This window comes from Triticum dicoccoides, chromosome 1A, assembly GCF_002162155.2.
Source record: "Triticum dicoccoides isolate Atlit2015 ecotype Zavitan chromosome 1A, WEW_v2.0, whole genome shotgun sequence".
Lineage (NCBI taxonomy): Eukaryota > Viridiplantae > Streptophyta > Magnoliopsida > Poales > Poaceae > Triticum > Triticum dicoccoides.
In genome coordinates, this window is record NC_041380.1 from 68,824,523 (window position 1) to 68,843,712 (window position 19,190).

The window sequence follows — 19,190 nt, forward strand, 5'->3', positions numbered from 1 at the left end:
TCTCCCTTAGGGCCCATGTAGGCCCAATAACCCCCGGGGGGTTCCGGTAACCCCCCGGTACTCCGGTAAAATTCCGATTTCACCCGGAACGTTTCCGATATCCAAATATAGGCTTCCAATATATCAATCTTTATGTCTCGACCATTTTGAGACTCCTCGTCATGTCCGTGATCACATTTGGGACACCGAACAACCTTCGGTACATCAAAACACAAAAACCCTAATTACGATCGTCACCGAACTTTAAGCGTGCGGACCCTACGGGTTCGAGAACTATGTAGACATGACCGAGACACGTCTCCGGTCAATAACCAATAGCGGAACCTGGATGCTCATATTGGCTCCTACATATTCTATGAAGATCTTTACCGGTCAGACCGCATAACAATATACGTTGTTCCCTTTGTCATTGGTATGTTACTTGCCCGAGATTCGATCGTCAGTATCTCAATACCTAGTTCAATCTCGTTACCGGCAAGTCTCTTTACTCGTTCCGTAATACATCATCCCGCAACTAACTTATTAGTTGCAATGCTTGCAAGGCTTGAGTGATGTGTATTACCGAGAGGGCCCAGAGATACCTCTCCGACAATCGGAGTGACAAATCCTAATCTCGAAATACGCCAACCCAACAAATACCTTCGGAGACACCTGTAGAGCACCTTTATAATCACCCAGTTATGTTGTGACGTTTGGTAGCACACAAAGTGTTCCTCCGGTAAACGGGAGTTGCATATTCTCATAGTCATAGGAACATATATAAGTTATGAAGAAAGCAATAGCAACAAACTAAACGATCAAGTGCTAAGCTAATGGAATGTGTCAAGTCAATCACATCCTTCTCCTAATGATGTGATCCCGTTAATCAAATGACAACTCATGTCTATGGCTAGGAAACTTAACCATCTTTGATTCAACGAGCTAGTCAAGTAGAGGCATACTAGTGACATACTGTTTGTCTATGTATTCACACATGTATTATGTTTCTGGTTAATACAATTCTAGCATGAATAATAAACATTTATCATGATATAAGGAAATAAATAATAACTTTATTATTGCCTCTAGGGCATATTTCCTTCAGCTATTTTATCTACTGTTTTGGACTATATTGGGCTTTATTTTCCACTTTTATATTATTTTTGGGACTAACCTATTAACCGGAGGCCCAACCCAGAATTGCTGTTTTTGCCTATTTCAGTGTTTCGAAGAAACGGAATATCAAACGGAGTCCAAATAGAATAAACCTTTCTGGAACGTGATTTTCTTCCCGAATATGACCCAGCAGACTTGGACCCTACGCCAAGGAAGCTTCGAGGTGGGCACGAGGTAGGAGGCGCACCCTATACCCCCAGGCGCGCCCCCACCCTCGTGGGCCCACCGAAGCTCCACCGACGTACTTCTTCCTCCTATATATACCTACGTACCCCCAAACGAACAGATACGGAGCCAAAAACCTAATTCCACCGCCGCAACTTTCTGTATCCACGAGATCCCATCTTGGGGCCTGTTCCGGAGCTCTGCCGGAGAGGGCCGTCATCACGGAGGGCTTCTACATCATCATAGCCTCTCCTACGAAGTGTGAGTAGTTTACCTCAGACCTTCGGGTCCATAGTTATTAGCTAGATGGCTTCTTCTCTCTTTTTGGATCTCAATACAAAGTTCTCCCCCTCTCTTGTGGAGATCTATTCGATGTAATCTTCTTCTTTTTGCGGTGTGTTTATTGAGACCTATGAATTGTGGGTTTATGATCAAGTCTATCTATGAATAATATTTGAATCTTCTCTGAATTCTTTTATGTATGATTGGTTATCTTTGCAAGTCTCTTCGAATTATCCATTTGGTTTGGCCAACTAGATTGGTAGTTCTTGCCATGGGATAAGTGCTTAGCTTTGGGTTCGATCTTGCGGTGTCCTTTCCCAGTGACAGAAGGGGCAGCAAGGCACGTATTGCATCGTTGCCATCGAGGATAACAAGATGGGGTTTATTTCATATTGCATGAATTTATCTCTCTACATCATGTCATATTGCTTAAAGCGTTACTCTGTTTTTAACTTAATACTCTAGATGCATGCTGGATAGCGGTCGATGAGTGGAGTAATAGTAGTAGATGCATAATCGTTTCGGTCTACTTGTCACGGACGTGATGCCTATATACATGATCATGCCTAGATATTCTCATAACCATGCTCAATTCTGTCAATTGCTCAACAGTAATTTGTTCACCCACCGTAGAATACTTATGCTCTTGAGAGAAGCCACTAGTGAAACCTATGGCCCCCGGGTCTATTCTCATCATATCAATCTCCATCACTTTAATCTTGTTTTGCTTTTTTACTTTGCCTTTTACTTTTCACTTTGCATCTCTATACCAAAAATACCAAAAATATTATATCTATCAGATCTCACTCTCGTAAGTGACCGTGAAGGGATTGACAACCCCTAATCGCGTTGGTTGCGAGTAGCTATCGTTTTGTGCAGGTACGAGGGACTTGAGCGTGGCCTCCTACTAGATTGATACCTTGGTTCTCAAAAACTAAGGGAAATACTTACGCTACTCTGCTGCATCATGCTTTCCTCTTCGGGGAAATCCAACGCAAGCTCAAGAGGTAGCAAGAAGAATTTCTGGCGCCGCTGCCGGGGAGTCTATGCAAAAAGTCAACATACCAAGTACCCATCACAATCCCTATCTCTCGCATTACATTATTTGCCATTTGCCTCTCATTTTCCTCTCCCCCACTTCACCCTTGCCGTTTTATTCGCCCTCTCTTTCCCAATCTCCTTCTCCTTCTCCGCCTCTCTTTTCCATTTGCCTTTTTCTCGCTTGCCTTGTCATCATGGCTAATCTTATCTCTTCTCCGTTATCTCCCTAGAATGAAGTCCTAAATTTTAAACAAAGGGAGGGAGAAAATTTGAAAGACGATTGGTATAGAATTTGCAATGCTCAAAATAGATCTACCAGGAAGCAATCTACTTCAGTCCTTCTTCGCAATTTTTATGTAGGTGCTAGTCCTTGGTATAGATATATCCTTGATACCATTACTGGGGGGGAATTTCTTGGGTAGCCACACTTTTGATTCTTATAATGCTATGATAGATTTATTTGGCTCACCACCTCTTTTTGTTAATGGAACTATGTTAATTTTGGAGCATGTTATGCAAAGGCTTGAAATTATTGAAAATAAAGTTGCTACCATTGAATCAATTGATAATCTAGATAAAAAGATCCATAATCAAATTACCCAATATGGATCTAAGGTAGGAATGACTTTGAAAAATATTAAGGAAAAGGAACCCATGGTTAATGAGAAAATAAATCTAGATTCCACTAGAATCGATAAACTTGAGGGTATCATTACCAACTTAGGAACCGCTTTTTCTTCCGTAAAGAATACTTCTAGTCCTCCCACTAAAATTACCAAGCTTATGTATGTTCCTAAGAATAAGGGTGAATCATCTAGTAAGGAAACTGCGGATCTTAAATCTATAAGCATTTATCCCGATATTTTTGCTATCATTAAAGAACCTTATGCTACGAATGAATTATTTGATCTTGTGCCTAAAAGTTTTATAATTACTAGAAAAGAAGAAATTTCTAAGAAAGATAGATGCCTCATTGAAGAATTGCCTACCAAAGATGGCAATACCTAGATCTATCCTCGCTTTTATGCCTAGCTAGGGGCGTTAAACGATAGCGCTTGTTGGGAGGCAACCCAATTTTATTTTTAGTTTTTGTGTTTTGCTCCTGTTTATTAATAAATAAATTATTTAGCCTCTGTTTTGGTTGTGTTCTTTGTGTTTAATTAGTGTTTGTGCCAAGTAGAACCGTTGGGAAGACTTGGGGAAAGTCTTGTTGAACTTGCTGTAAAAAATAGAAACTTTAGCGCTCACGAGAACTGCTGTCATTTTTATTTGGAAAGTGCTATTTAGTTAATTATTTTTGCATATGATTAATAGATAAATTCCTCACGTCCATAAATTTATTTTAGAATTATTGGGGTTCCAGAAGTTTGCGTTAGTTACAGATTACTACAGACTGTTCTGTTTTTGACAGATTCTGTTTTTCGTGTGTTGTTTGCTTATTTTGATGAATCTATGGTTAATAAAATAGTTTATAATCCATAGAGAAGTTGGAATACAGTAGGTTTAACACCAATATAAATAAATAATGAGTTCATTACAGTACCTTGAAGTGGTCTTTTGTTTTCTTTCTCTAACGGAGCTCACGAGATTTCTATTGAGTTTTGTGTTGTGAAGTTTTCAAGTTTTGGGTGAATTCTTTTGATGGATTATGGAACAAGGAGTGGCAAGAGCCTAAGCTTGGGGATGCCCATGGCACCCCCAAGATAATCCAAGGACACCAAAAAGTCAAAGCTTGGGGATGCCCCGAAAGGCATCCCCTCTTTCGTCCACTTCCATCGGTAATTTACTTGGAGCTATATTTTTATTCACCAACATGATATGTGTTTTGCTTGGAGCGTCTTGTATTATTTGTGTATTTGGTTGTTAGTGTGACACAATAATCCTTGCTGTACACACCTTTTGAGAGAGCCATACATGAATGAGAATTTGATAGAATACTCTATGTGCTTCACTTATATCCTTTGAGCGCTATAATTTTGCTCTATGTGCTTCACTTAGATCTTTTAGAGCACGGTGGTGGATTTGTTTTAAAGAAACTATTGATCTCTCATGCTTCACTTAAATTATTTTGAGAGTCTTAATAGCATGGTAATTTGCTTAATAATAACATGCTTGGTATTCAAGATTTGTGAAACTTTCTTTTGAGTGTGTTGAATACTAAGAAAAGTTGGATGCTTGATAATTGTTTTGAGATATGGAGGTAGTAATATCAAAATCATGCTAGTAGAGTAATTCTGAATTTGAGAAGTGCTTGAGTTAAAGTTTGCAAGTCCCGTAGCATGCATGTATGGTAAATGTTATGCAACAAATTTGAAACATGAGGTGTTATTTGATTGTCCTCCTTATGAGTGGCGGTCGGGGACGGGCGATGGTCTTTTCCTACCAATCTATCCCCCTAGGAGCATGTGCGTAATACTTTGGTTTTTGATGGCTTGTAGATTTTTTCAATAATTATATGAGTTCTTTATGACTAATGTTGAGTCCATGGATTATACACACTCTCACCCTTCCACCCTTGCTAGACTCTTCGGTACCGTGCATTGCCCTTTCTCACATTGAGAGTTGACGCAAACTTCGCCGGTGCATCCAAACCCCGTGATATGATACGCTCTTTCACACATAAACCTCCTTATATCTTCCTCAAAACAGCCACCATACCTACCTATTATGGCATTTCCATAGCCATTCCGAGATATATTGCCATGCAACTTTCCACCATCCAGTTTATCATGACACATTCATCATTGTCATATTGCTTAGCATGATCATGTAGTTGACATAGTATTTGTGGCAAAGCCACCGTTCATAATTTTTTCATACTTGTCACTCTTGATTCATTGCATATCCCGGTACACCGCCGGAGGCATCCATATAGAGTCATACTTTGTTCTAGTATCGAGTTGTAATCATTGAGTTGTAAATAAATAGAAGTGTGATGATCATCATTCAATAGAGCATTGTCCCCAAAAAAAGAGAAAGGCCAAAGAAAAAAAAGAAGGCCAAAAAAGAGAAAATAAATAAAAAGGGGCAATGCTACTATCCATTTTTCCACACTTGTGCTTCAAAGTAGCACCATGTTCTTCATATAGAGAGTCACTTGAGTTATAACTTTCATATACTAGTGGGAATTTTCATTATAGAACTTGGCTTGTATATTCCAACAATGGGCCTCCTCAAGTGCCCTAGGTCTTCGTGAGCAAGCAAGTTGGATGCACACCCACTTAGTTTCTTTTGTTGAGCTTTCATACATTTATAGCACTAGTGCATCCGTTGCATGGCAATCCCTACTCCTTGCATTAACATCAATCGATGGGCATCTCCATAGCCCATTGATTAGCCTCATTGATGTGAGACTTTCTCCTTTTTGTCTTCTCCACATAACCCCCATCATTATATTCTATTCCACCCATAGTGCTATATCCATGGCTCACGCTCATGTATTGCGTGAAAGTTTATGAGTTTGAAATTATTAAGGTATGAAACAATTGCTTGGCTTGTCATCGGGGTTGTGCATGATGAGAGCATTCTTGTGTGACGAAAATGGAGCATGACTAAACTATATGATTTTGTAGGGATGAACTTTCTTTGGCCATGTTACTTTAAGAAAACATAATTGCTTTGTTGGTTTGCTTGAAGTATTATTATTCTCTATGTCAATATGAACTTTTGTCTTGAATCTTCCTAATCTGAATATTCATACCACAATTAAGAAGATTTGCATTGAAATTATGCCAAGTAGCACTCCGCATCAAAAATTCTCTTTTTATCATTTACCTACTCAAGGACGAGCCGGAATTAAGCTTGGGGATGCCTGATACGTCTCCAACGTATTTATAATTTTTGATTGCTCCATGCTATTTTATCTACTGTTTTGGACTATATTGGGCTTTATTTTCCACCTTTATATTATTTTTGGGACTAACCAATTAACCGGAGGCCCAGCCCATAATTGCTGTTTTTTTGTCTATTTCAGTGTTTCGAAGAAACAGAATATCAAACGGAGTCCAAATAGAATAAACCTTTCTGGAACGTGATTTTCTTCCCGAATATGACCCAGGAGACTTGACCCTACGCCAAGGAAGCTTCAAGGTGGGCACGAGGTAGGGGGGCGCGCCCTATACCCCCAGGCGCGCCCCCACCCTCGTGGGCCCACCGAAGCTCCACCGACGTACTTCTTCCTCCTATATATACCTACGTACCCCCAAACGAACAGATACGGAGCCAAAAACCTAATTCCACCGCCGCAACTTTTTATATCCATGAGATCCCATCTTGGGGCCTGTTCCGGAGCTCCGTCGGAGAGGGCCGTCATCACGGAGGGCTTCTACATCATCATAGCCTCTCCGATGAAGTGTGAGTAGTTTACCTCAGACCTTCGGGTCCATAGTTATTAGCTAGATGGCTTCTTCTCTCCTTTTGGATCTCAATACAAAGTTCTCCCCCTCTCTTGTGGAGATCTATTCGATGTAATCTTCTTATTTTTGCGGTGTGTTTGTTGAGACCGATGAATTGTGGGTTTATGATCAAGTCTATCTATGAATAATATTTGAATCTTCTCTGAATTCTTTTATGTATGATTGGTTATCTTTTCAAGTCTCTTCGAATTATCCGTTTGGTTTGGCCAACTAGATTTGTAGTTCTTGCCATGGGATAAGTGCTTAGATTTGGGTTCGATCTTGCGGTGTCCTTTCCCAGCGACAGAAGGGGCAGCAAGGCACGTATTGCATCGTTGCCATCGAGGATAACAAGATGGGGTTTATTTCATATTGCATGAATTTATCTCTCTACATCATGTCATCTTGCTTAAAGCGTTACTCTGTTTTTAACTTAATACTCTAGATGCATGCTGGATAGCGGTCGATGAGTGGAGTAATAGTAGTAGATGCAGAATCGTTTCGGTCTACTTGTCACGGAAGTGATGCCTATATACATGATCATGCCTAGATATTCTCATAACTATGCTCAATTCTGTCAATTGCTCAACAGTAATTTGTTCACCCACCGTAGAATACTTATGCTCTTGAGAGAAGCCACTAGTGAAACCTATGGCCCCCGGGTCTATTCTCATCATATCAATCTCCATCACTTTAATCTTGTTTTGCTTTTTTACTTTGCCTTTTACTTTTCACTTTGCATCTCTATACCAAAAATACCAAAAATATTATATCTATCAGATCTCACTCTCGTAAGTGACCGTGAAGGGATTGACAACCCCTAATCGCGTTGGTTGCGAGTAGCTATCGTTTTGTGCAGGTACGAGGGACTTGAGCGTGGCCTCCTACTGGATTGATACCTTGGTTCTCAAAAACTGAGGGAAATACTTACGCTACTCTGCTGCATCATCGTTTCCTCTTCGGGGAAATCCAATGCAAGCTCAAGAGGTAGCACATATGTTCGGAGATCTTCGAAAGACCTAGCCCCCTTAACAATCATCACAAGCATGCGCAAGTAGTACAACTCACCACTCAAAGGATGTACATTATATGCGCGTCCAATCTTTTCACCCCTACCCCTTGGATGCCATGACCTACTTTTAGCGTCCCAGGTCCAAGCAGTTGGAAAATCACAATAAGTTAACGATCAAGCATCTTCGAACATCTCATTCGCAACAAACCATTCGGTAAGCAGTCTTTTGCAATAAGTCAGAATCAACAATTTTCGTGAGGTCAGCACCAGCACGATAGTGAACAGTATTCATGCCAGGCATATGAATGGTCAGCCTTTGAACCGACGGCATTTTAAAGTGTATCTCAAAGCCAAATATGCGCCACAATGCATCGTACTCACATATATACCGACATATCAGATACTCCTGAACCTCATCTACTGTACGACAACCAGATTTAGTCAATTTTTTAGCCTTTCTAACATGACCTTAGAGTAATCAGCACCTCTGGTGACATACTTAAAGAGGTATTTCATCACTTGTGTCTTATTACACCACTCTACATTTATATGACCCTGAAATTTCTTGAGCATCGCCATATTATAAGGAACAACATGCCTATTATCAAGGTAATGACCATTTTTATAGACCCTTCGACCGTCGTCACGACGTCGATATAAGGCAAACCCATTATCATCAATGACAGTGGTATCTCTAAAATCTTTTGGGAAATATTTAGAACAAACACCTTTTTTCATGCAGACGCATTTATCATTCATTTCACCACATGGACCGTGCATCATAAACTCAGAAACTAAAGCATATCCTAGAGGATCAAGCAATGCATCAGGTATTTCAGCAGATATTAATGAATTAGTATTTTCAACACCAATCTCACCATTACCCCCCTCCGCCAGACAAGTATATGCGCATGAGGCACTCCCCACTTCTGGAACTCAACGGTATACAACACTGAAAAAAGAACATAAAAAGCTTAATTAGATAGCCTAGCCAGCAGAAGAAGCAAGACACCATTAAAAAACAACGACCACACGGAGCACAACAGTACACAATACCAGCCGTAATGGGGCCAAAAGCCCGGCCTGACTTAATCTCGTCCAAGTACTCGGTGAGCTTCATGTGATAGACCCTAACAACAATATCCTCCCTATCAGAAGGCGTCTGACCCGGCTCCAATGCACTAGAGATCTCAGGCCACTTGGGATTGCAAGTGAAAGTGGTAAATATGTCGGGTGCACCGTGCACCCGACAAACGGCAAGGCCATCATGGAAATTTTCATGGAAGTAACGACGACCGCCGATGTGACTGGAAGGTACAATGGTGCTCTTCCCAAGAGCATCACCATCAACACACCCATCACCTACCGCATCAGTAATACCCTGCATGTGCTCTGATCTAAGCATATCCTGATTTCTTATGATATACCACAGTCTACATTCATCGATGCACACACGTGCGTCGACAACCGACTGAGAGGAGAGGAGACCATAACATATATATGGATTGGGCTAATCACCCTTGTAATGGCACATAAAATGATAGTAATCCTGCATGGTCATCCTATTCCTGCTATTTGTGGAAGCATCACCACCTCCAGAAGGGTATGAAGAGGACGCCTCAACGGCCGGACTTCCAGGTGCAGGATTGGGATCTCTAGGTCCATCGTCATCATCTTCTTTAGGAACAATCAAGTGAGGAACATCCACCTGGAACCCCCTCTCTCCATAAGGGAAAAGCAACGGGTACTACAGAGGCATGAATGCGGTGTTCAGAGAAGATATCTGCTGCAAACCATCGGAACGATTGCAAACAACAATATCCCGAGAAGATGCCTCTAACGTGAAGCCACCACCGACAACTAAAGCAGCAAGCCCAATGGTTGTAGGCAAACTAAATTGTGGACTATCGCCCTCCGAAGGCCCAATAATACGAATCGAGATATCCTCAATGGGTTCATCACCACGATCCGCTATCATCTTACTCGCCTCCCTAAAGGTCTGTACCAATGGGTTAAACTCATTAAGCATGTCTCTAAGACCAACCACAATACTCTCATCCACACCCCCAGTAGGCTTATCATCTGGATTTAAGCCGTTCATCCTATGTCTAATCTCATTAGCTGGGTCATGTATATACAACTCAGCAAACTTAGGGGTATCATCACCGCTGGGCACCAACGAACCAATACGATGAGACACTTGACCACTGAACTTGAAAATCTTAGGTCCACGGCTGCCACCAAACAAGCATTCAATGGTAGCACCCATCAAAGTGAAAGCAAACATACAGTTGTACTCACGTATAGTCCGGATGAATTTTTTAGAACGAGAAGTACCATCGAATCGAAGGAGCTCCCGGAGATAGGCCGGGGGATCCTTAAAGGGAGGGATATATACCTTAGCGCCTTTGCAACAGCGATTATAAACCATCTTATGTTGTATCCAGGATGACCTGGACATTGAGCACTCAGCAAACCAAAAGGAGGCACCACAGTACTGACACAAGAAATCCGGAGGGCCGTAGTACGACCTATCTGCATAGCAAGCTAACGGGCACCAAAGCAAAAAACTATCAGCAAGGGTAAAAGGAAGGCAATAATCACATAACCAGAACAACAAAGGTTTTGTTAATAAGTACCTTTAAGGGACTCGGCAAACTTGACCGAGAAACCTTGCCAGTCCTTCGGCAAAGGCCCTTGGACAACAATCTCTACAAGGCATGTAAAACCAAATAAGAGACAATACAACAAACAACAACAACTAATAACAAACCAAGAAATCTCATGCACCTTCACATCCAGGACGCCGCAATTTAATTGACACTTTCCGTTTTTTCCGTTTGTTGCGGTCTACCCCGGTCACCTCTAAACTCACATAAACCGAGAAACCATGCCAATCTTTCGGCAAAGGCCCATCAACGACATGTTCTTAACAGGACATGCAGAACCAAGTAAGACACCACATGGCCAACAACAACAACTAACAACAAACTAAGAACTTTCATGTACCTTCGTATCGAGCGCGCCGAAACTCAACGCACATTTTCCATTTTTTGCGATTTACCGCAGTCACGGTCAAGCTCAGAAAAGGAAACCAACCATCACCTAACCACAGCGCAAACAACACAGTAATGAAATAATTATCATCAACCCCAACAAAATACTAAAGAAGAACACTGGAGAGACACGTACTTGTATGGCTTCGAGGAGGAAAACCAACAGGCTGACGCGGGATGTAACATTTAGCAATCCCAGGGGCCGAGCACGCCTAGGAGTGGTGGCGTACCCAGGACCAGCAGGACGAGCAGGGACAAGCACATGCACAGAAATGGCGTCGTGCCCAGGATCAGCAGCAGACCAGGGACAGACACATGTACAACAGCGACTGCAAGCCTAGAATCAGCACCATGACCAGGGACACGGCCACGAACACCCCTACCACTTGGCCGAGGTAGGGCGCCACGCCCAGCGGCAGGCACCTGTCGAGCACCACGCCCACGCCTGGCGATAGGCTCAGCTCCAGCAGTAGGCACCCGCCGACTCACACCCCTACGCCTGTCAAGAGGCTCAGCCCCAGCGGCAGGCACCCGGCAAGCAGCAACCCCATCGGCAGCGACATGATTAGAAACAGGGGCACGCCCTATATTAGAACCTCCACGGCCAGTGGCTCGTCCACGACGACCAGCAGACCGCCCACGACCACGCCCACAGCCACCTAGCAACCCAACATTAGCCTCGACCGTGAGCAGAAACCAGACCACGCGCCATGTCAACAACCCAACAACATCATACACACACGCTGGAAAAATAAGCAAGAACCACGTAACCATATATCAGAGCATAGCATAACAGGCATCTGAGATAGCATAACAACAACAGGCAACCGAGTATAAAACACGGTACACAAGCAACATAATCAGAAACATGATAATACTGTCATCGAATAAAAGAATAACGAATAAGACCTTCACATAAGAAGTACCAACATCGAAAAATATAGGCAAAACCATGTCAAGCCTCTATAACAAATGTTGAAATAAAGAAATAATGGCAAGCCTGTGATTCGTATTGCATGTGTCAAGTATCAGCTCAGCACACAAGAGTGGTGGTTACATAAGAAGTGGTTTCACCATTAGAGAGAGTGTAGCCATGAGTTTACTGCTTAGATTTCACCAAAGCAGAAAATGTTGATTAGACAATGCAAAGAGCTAGAAATATTGATTGGTGCAAGTTTGAAGAAAATAAATCTAAATCAAGTCATAATTCCTAAGTGAAACAATTGGGTAATGTTCCAATAAATAGGCAATTGTAGTGACTCCTGATATAAGAACTAAATCTTTTCTAGCCTTCAATTAAATGTACTATTTCAGAATTGAAAAATTGCACACGAGAGGATGCAAGAGGCACAAGCACCTCTATCAAGAACAAAAGCAAACACGTAAAAGGCGTATCAAACAGTTCATAGGTGTCCCAATTCATGGATACATTGCTGCAACAGATAGCAACATAAATGATCCAGCAATTGGTACCTCTGTCAAGCAAATGAAGCAAATGCTTCACATTACACCTAATCGTATTTAAGTGCCAGACCTAAATAACTGGATACGAAAGAGAAGTAAAACAAAGCAACACATATGGTCTTTTGAAGGAGGCAAGTAGATCGATGCCACCTCTGAATATAAAATTAGGCATACTGGGACAACATATGTTTATGGAGATTTGAGAGATTAGCCAAAACAAAAAGGTGTTGCTCAGTATAGAACACTAATTAGAGCACGTGAGTTCAGAGCAAGAGCTTAACACCAAATGAACACATCATGATTATAGTGGACGAACAGTTCATCCAAAATTATAGTGCGCGTGCAAACTTACAACAACAACTTCCATATTGATTTCAGTAGCCTCGTCGATCCTTCCATGCCCCTCTATGATTTCAGCAACTTCCTGTAAACTCAGAGCGGAAGAGAAAAAAAGGGTGCATGAATAAAGTTGCTCCTTGTTGATCGACTTCATACGTTTGCTATAAACAAACAAACAAAATAGAAGCTTTTACAACAATTGTGAACACTGCAAGGGTGTGGTTTCAGTATACAATATGGCATGTCTTCGACCCCTTACGGATGAACTAGACATCCCATTTCATAAAGGCATGAAGCTACACAGAACATATGTGAGACCTACTTCCTACACACATAGCCCACTAACACATGTGTTCTCTGAATAGCCAATTCTTATGACATAAAGAATAAATCTGATAGGTTAACTGAACCAATTCTCTAGGCAACTTCTCTGAACATGTTTCCACCACATAAATCTGATTCTCTAGGAAACCTCTCTGAACATGTTTCCACCACATAAATCTGAATAGTAGCTACATGCTCAAACAGAGAAGAAGGAAGATGGAGCTAGTTGTACCTGTTTGAGCTGCCCCTCTTGTCACCTGTCAAGGTAGTAGATGAAGGCTTGGAGGAGGATTTCTGCCTTCACAAATCACCTATGGGATACGCGGCATGCCGGCAACAGCGGCAACCTGCACGACGGGAGATGGAAGGAGCATGGATGAGTGAGCGAGCGAGCGGCGAGAGAGAGAGAGAGAGAAAGAGAGAGAGAGAGAGAGAGAGAGAGAGAGAGAGAGAGAGAGAGAGAGAGAGAGAGAGAGAGAGAGGGTAAGCACGATCAGCACCACGAAGGGGAGCCGCACTGGCAGAAGGAGCCTCACCTCATCACGATGCCCTCGTCGGTCCCTATGGCGGCGGCCTTCGGCACGGCGCGGTCTGCCAACACCTCGCGCTCGGCAGGTGGGGAGGAGACATGCCAGGGCTGATGGGCGATGGGAGGGGAGGAGACAGAGAGGACGAGAGCAAGACGGGTGGCGGCGGTGGGATGGGGAGGATGGCTGGTGGCGGCGGGGAGGAGAGGAGAGCGGGCTCGAGGGGGAGGGGAACGACCCAGCTCACTCTTAGCCCTAGCGCTAATTGGGCACTTTTCCAACAAGGTGAAATACCGAAATTGCCCTCAGCGGGTCACAAATTTTACGGGCGGTGGCATCAGATTTCGACACTGTTTCGATCGATAGTGTTGCGTTCTGATCCAACGGCCGTTGTCATCCACGAGGCGGATCGCACGGCCGAGAACGCATCAAGCAACGAATCCGACGACCAGGAAGCATCAAGTAATGAATCCAACGTCCAGGAAGCGCTGATCTATAAGAGCGCGGGGTTCCTCCTGTCGTGATTCTTTCTGGATATCCTAAAACCTCATCCCAAGTTCCCCAAGAGTGACACCCAAAAATCTTAGGGAAAACATCTTACCCTAATGCTTTTTAGTGTGGCCGCGAGGCCAAGGTTTTGGGCCGGACTTCCTGGATGCCCGGAATTCGGCTTAGTTTCCGATTGAAATACCCCTAAAAAAGTCTCCGATTGAAATTAGTAGCTTCGGTTTTAGCCGAATACTTTATCTGAAGGTTGGCCCAAGTTCCTCGTGGACTTTGGGAGCACCCGAAATCCGACCCGGCTTTGGTTTCAGCTATAGATTTCATACCAAATCTCCAAGTTGTAGGAAAATATCCTAACATGCAGATTTTGAGTAGGCTATAGCCCGTCTTTTCTTTCCCAAGGGGTATCTTCTTCCGCAATTGAGTTGAGCTTGTTTCTCTTACCTACTCCATTATTCCAAAGCTCTAAAACTCCTCATACTTTGCTCAAATCCATCCAAGCCTTTGAGTGAAAAGATAGAGTATCCCCCGATATACACTTCAACCGAAGAAAATTAGCCTCCAACCCCCTTTAGTTCATCATTGATTTATTACTCTTTGAGTTAAGGGGAACCTTAGATGATTAGATTCCATTCAAAAGCTTTCAAAAGTGTGGTGTTTCGTAGTAAAGTTTGTGAAGGTTTGGTGGTCGTCACAAGACCACTCATCAGTGAAATTGACATCCTTCCCAAGGAGAATAGGGTGAGCCACGGTAGTGTTTGAGAGACTTTGGCTCTTGCACCTTTACAACAGAGATTAGCACTTCCTTAAGAGTGTGCACTTTGGGGATACATCATTGTCTCCAACTTATGGTTATTTTGCTCCGCTCATTTCACTTTGTGCTTGCTAGCTAGTTTCTTGATCTTCCTTATCTTCTGTAGGTAGCTTGCCTTGTCATATAGATTTTTCTCACCTATTTACATATTTAGAGAAGCATTAATCATAAAATTAATAATAAAAAGTTAAGAATTTATCATATAGGGGCAAGGCTCTCTTTAAGATCTTTGCCGCTTCTACCTCTTGAGCATGCGTTGGTTTTCCCTTGAAAAAAATGATGATGCAGCAAAGTAGCGTAAGTATTTCCCTCAGTTTTTGAGAACCAAGGTATCAATCCAGTAGGAGACAACGCACAAGTCACCTGGTACATGCACAAACAATCAAGAACCTTGCAACCAACGCGATAAAGGGGTTGTCAATCCCTTCACGGTCACTCACAAAAGTGAGAGCTAATAAAGATAGTAAAGTAAATATTTTTGGTATTTTTGTTGTATAGATTGGAAAGTAAAGATAGTAGACGAGATGCGATGTAAATAAAGGAGATGCAATATAATAATAAAGAGACCCGGGGGCCATAGGTTTCACTAGTGGCTTCTCTCAAGATAGCATGTATTACAATGGGTGAACAAATTACTGTCGAGCAATTGATAGAAAAGCGCATAGTTGTGAAGATATCTAAGGCAATGATCATGAATATAGGCATCACGTCCGTGTCAAGTAGATCGAAACGATTCTGCATCTACTACTATTACTCCACACATCGACCGCTATCCAGCATGCATCTAGAGTATTAAGTTCATAAGAACATAGTAACGCATTAAGCAAGATGACATGATGTAGAGGAATAAACTCAAACAATATAATATAAACCCCATCTTTTTATCCTCGATGGAAACAATACAATACGTGCCTTGCTGCCCCTACTGTCACTGGGAAAGGACACCGCAAGATTGAACCCAAAGCTAAGCACTTCTCCCATTGCAAGAAAGATCAATTTAGTAGGCCAAACTAAACCGATAATTCGAAGAGACTTGCAAAGATATCAAATCATGCATATAAGAATTCAGAGAAGAACCAAATAATATTCATAGATAATCATGTTCATAAATCCATAATTCATCAGATCTCGACAAACACACCGCAAAAGAGTATTACATCGAATAGATCTCCAAGAACATCAAGGAGAACTTTGTATTGAGAATCAAAGAGAGAGAAGAAGCCATCTAGCTAATAACTATGGACCCGAAGGTCTATGGTAAACTACTCACGCTTCATTGGAGAGGCCATGGTGTTGATGTAGAAGCCCTCCGTGATCGATTCCCCCTCCGGCAGATCACCGAAAAAGGCCCCCAGATGGGATTTCACGGGGACAGAAGGTTGCGGCAGTGGAAAAGTGGTTTTGTGGCTCCCCCAGATGTTTCTAGGGTATAAGAGTATATATAGGCGAAAGAAGTATGTCAGTGGAGCTACGAGGGGCCCACAAGGGTGGGGGCGCGCCTACCCCCTAGGCGCACCCTCCTGCTTCATGGTCGCCTCGTGGAGTTCTAGACTTCTACTCCAAGTCTTCTGGATTGCTTTCGGTCCAAGAAAGATCATCGTGAAGGTTTCATTCCGTTTGGTATTCTTTTTCTGCGAAACTCTAACATAGGTAAAAAACAGAAACTGACATTGGGCCTCCGGTTAATAGGTTAGTCCCAAAAATAATATAAAAGGGCATATTAAATCCCATTAAATATCCAAAACAGACAATATAATAGTATGAAACAATCAAAAATTATAGATACGTTGGAGACGTATCAACCGCCTTAAGAGGAAGATGGTCGATGGCGGGGAGCAAATGAATGCTCCACCCCAAACTAGTTCCACTGCACCTTTGATGACCACGGACCTTGATTACCTTTGATCTGGTTTCAGATGTAGATAGTACTCACATCTTTCCTCAAGGGTGACCCTCGGTATAGATCCCACAGTAAGTTCTATTATTAGACAAGGATTCAAGCAAGATATCATTCTCGTATGAGGTTTCAGCTTCCCAGGAGTTGTGATTGAGAGAGAGAGAGAGATCAAATAGATGGAAACAAGAATTGGCATGAGGACTTTACTTACAACCTTATACTTGCACTTGGGATCTTATCTTAATTTCTAACATGGTACTGGTAAACACCGTTATGATGTGGTCTCAACGAATAGATATGTGGGATGCGTCCAAATAACATCACGATCGACCAACAACATGCATCGTGAGTCTATTGTCCAACCAAGGCCCTGCAGGGTTACCTCGATTATTAAGGATTTCTCCAGACCAACACATTGGGCGTTTAATGACTGCACCTCATGATCCCCAAGGAGTTGCTTTCGGCTACCTACCAATCCTTACCATCACCGGCGTTCAGTGTAGCCTTCCATGTGTCCCTACACTTTACCTCCTCCTAGATCGATCTAAGGGATTCTGGGTACATGCAGAGTCTTAGAAAAAGAAGAAGACAAGAGACAAATATGTTGCAGATAACACATACGAATAACATTCAACTTAAGCAAAGTCATATCAACAATTTGTGCACCAAGTGGATAGCGCTGCAAGGCTATACCTCAGCCCATTGCCTAAGGGTTACTCGCATATCGCAATCAGATCACATATGGAAAAAATTGTGGATGCTATTGATAAAAAGATAAATGATTGTATAATGTCTTATAATGTCGCCATATGCGATGTATCGATTACAAGTATGCTAACTATGCGGAGATGGCTATGGAGATGGACACGGCGATGGCTAGGGTTTTTGGGAATGGGTGATGATGATCCTGGTTCTCTATTGCGAATGGTATGCCTTCTGTTGTGAATGGGGTCTCACCCCTTTTATGAAGTGTGTCAAGGATGACATCACAGTGTCTGTGGCGAGTGGTACGAGTGCGCCTGCTCGTACTAGATGTCGTCTTTGGCTCTGGATAGCCCGTGGCGCTTCCCTTTGACATGATCTGATCTCCTATGTTCATATTTTTCATGTAGCACTCCATTTTCTTCCCTTTTGGGGTCCAAAACATGCGGGCACTAATCATACAAAGGGATTTGCAATCTTTGCATCTTTAAATATCCAAGAATATCTGCCTTAAAAATGGCGGAGTAAGTGTAAAAAAATACACTAATCAGACCTCATGATCTTGTTGTAGTCCTACAAAGAAACCATCTCTAAGGAGGACCTTAAACCGTCAAAGAGGAGCTAGGGGAAAGCTATGAAGTTAATACCTTTTGTTGCTCTTAATGCCTCCCTTGAGATTGAAGGGACCACAAATACTTGTGTCCCCCCTATACCTGAAGAAAAAATGCCCTAGAGGCAATAATAAAGTTGTTATTTATATTTTCTTATATCATGATAAATGTTTATTATTCATGCTAGAATTGTATTAACCGGAAACTTGATACATGTATGGATATATAGACAAAACACCGTGTCCCTGGTAAGCCTCTACTAGACTAGCTCGTTAATCAAAGATAGTTACACTACTAGGGAAATGCTTATACATAGGAGCTTAGTAGTAGCGCTTTTTTATAAGAAAGCGCTGTTGCTAAATAATGGTAGCGCTTGTCACCGAAGAGCGCTGCTACTATCCATCTAGCAGTAGTGCTTTTGTTATAAAAAACGCTACTACTATAGTTGCCAACGGTTGCATGGCAATGTAGGTATACTAGTAGTGCTCTTAATTAAAAAGTGATACTGCTATTGTACATAACAATAGCGCCGTCCTCTGACGAGCGCTACTGCTAAATAGCAGTAGCGGTTGTTTCTAAAGAGCGCTACTACTACGCTCACCTTATCCACCCCGCACGCGTCCTTCACTCTCCCTCACACACTCACACACTCACTCACCGCATGTCGCCCGCCGTCCCCGCCGACTCCCCCATGGTATCTGCCTCCCTCCCTCCCTCCTTCTCTCACCGCCCTCCCCTTCCTCCTCCTCCTCTCGTCGCCCTCCTCTCTCCTCCCTCTTCGCCGGCGGCCCCCTCCGATCCTCCTCCCTCCTTCCTCTCCTGCTCTCTCCTCCTCCTCCCTCCTCCTCCTTCCTCCTCCTCCTGGCCTCCTCCCACCTCCTCCTCCTCCTCCTTCCTCCTCCT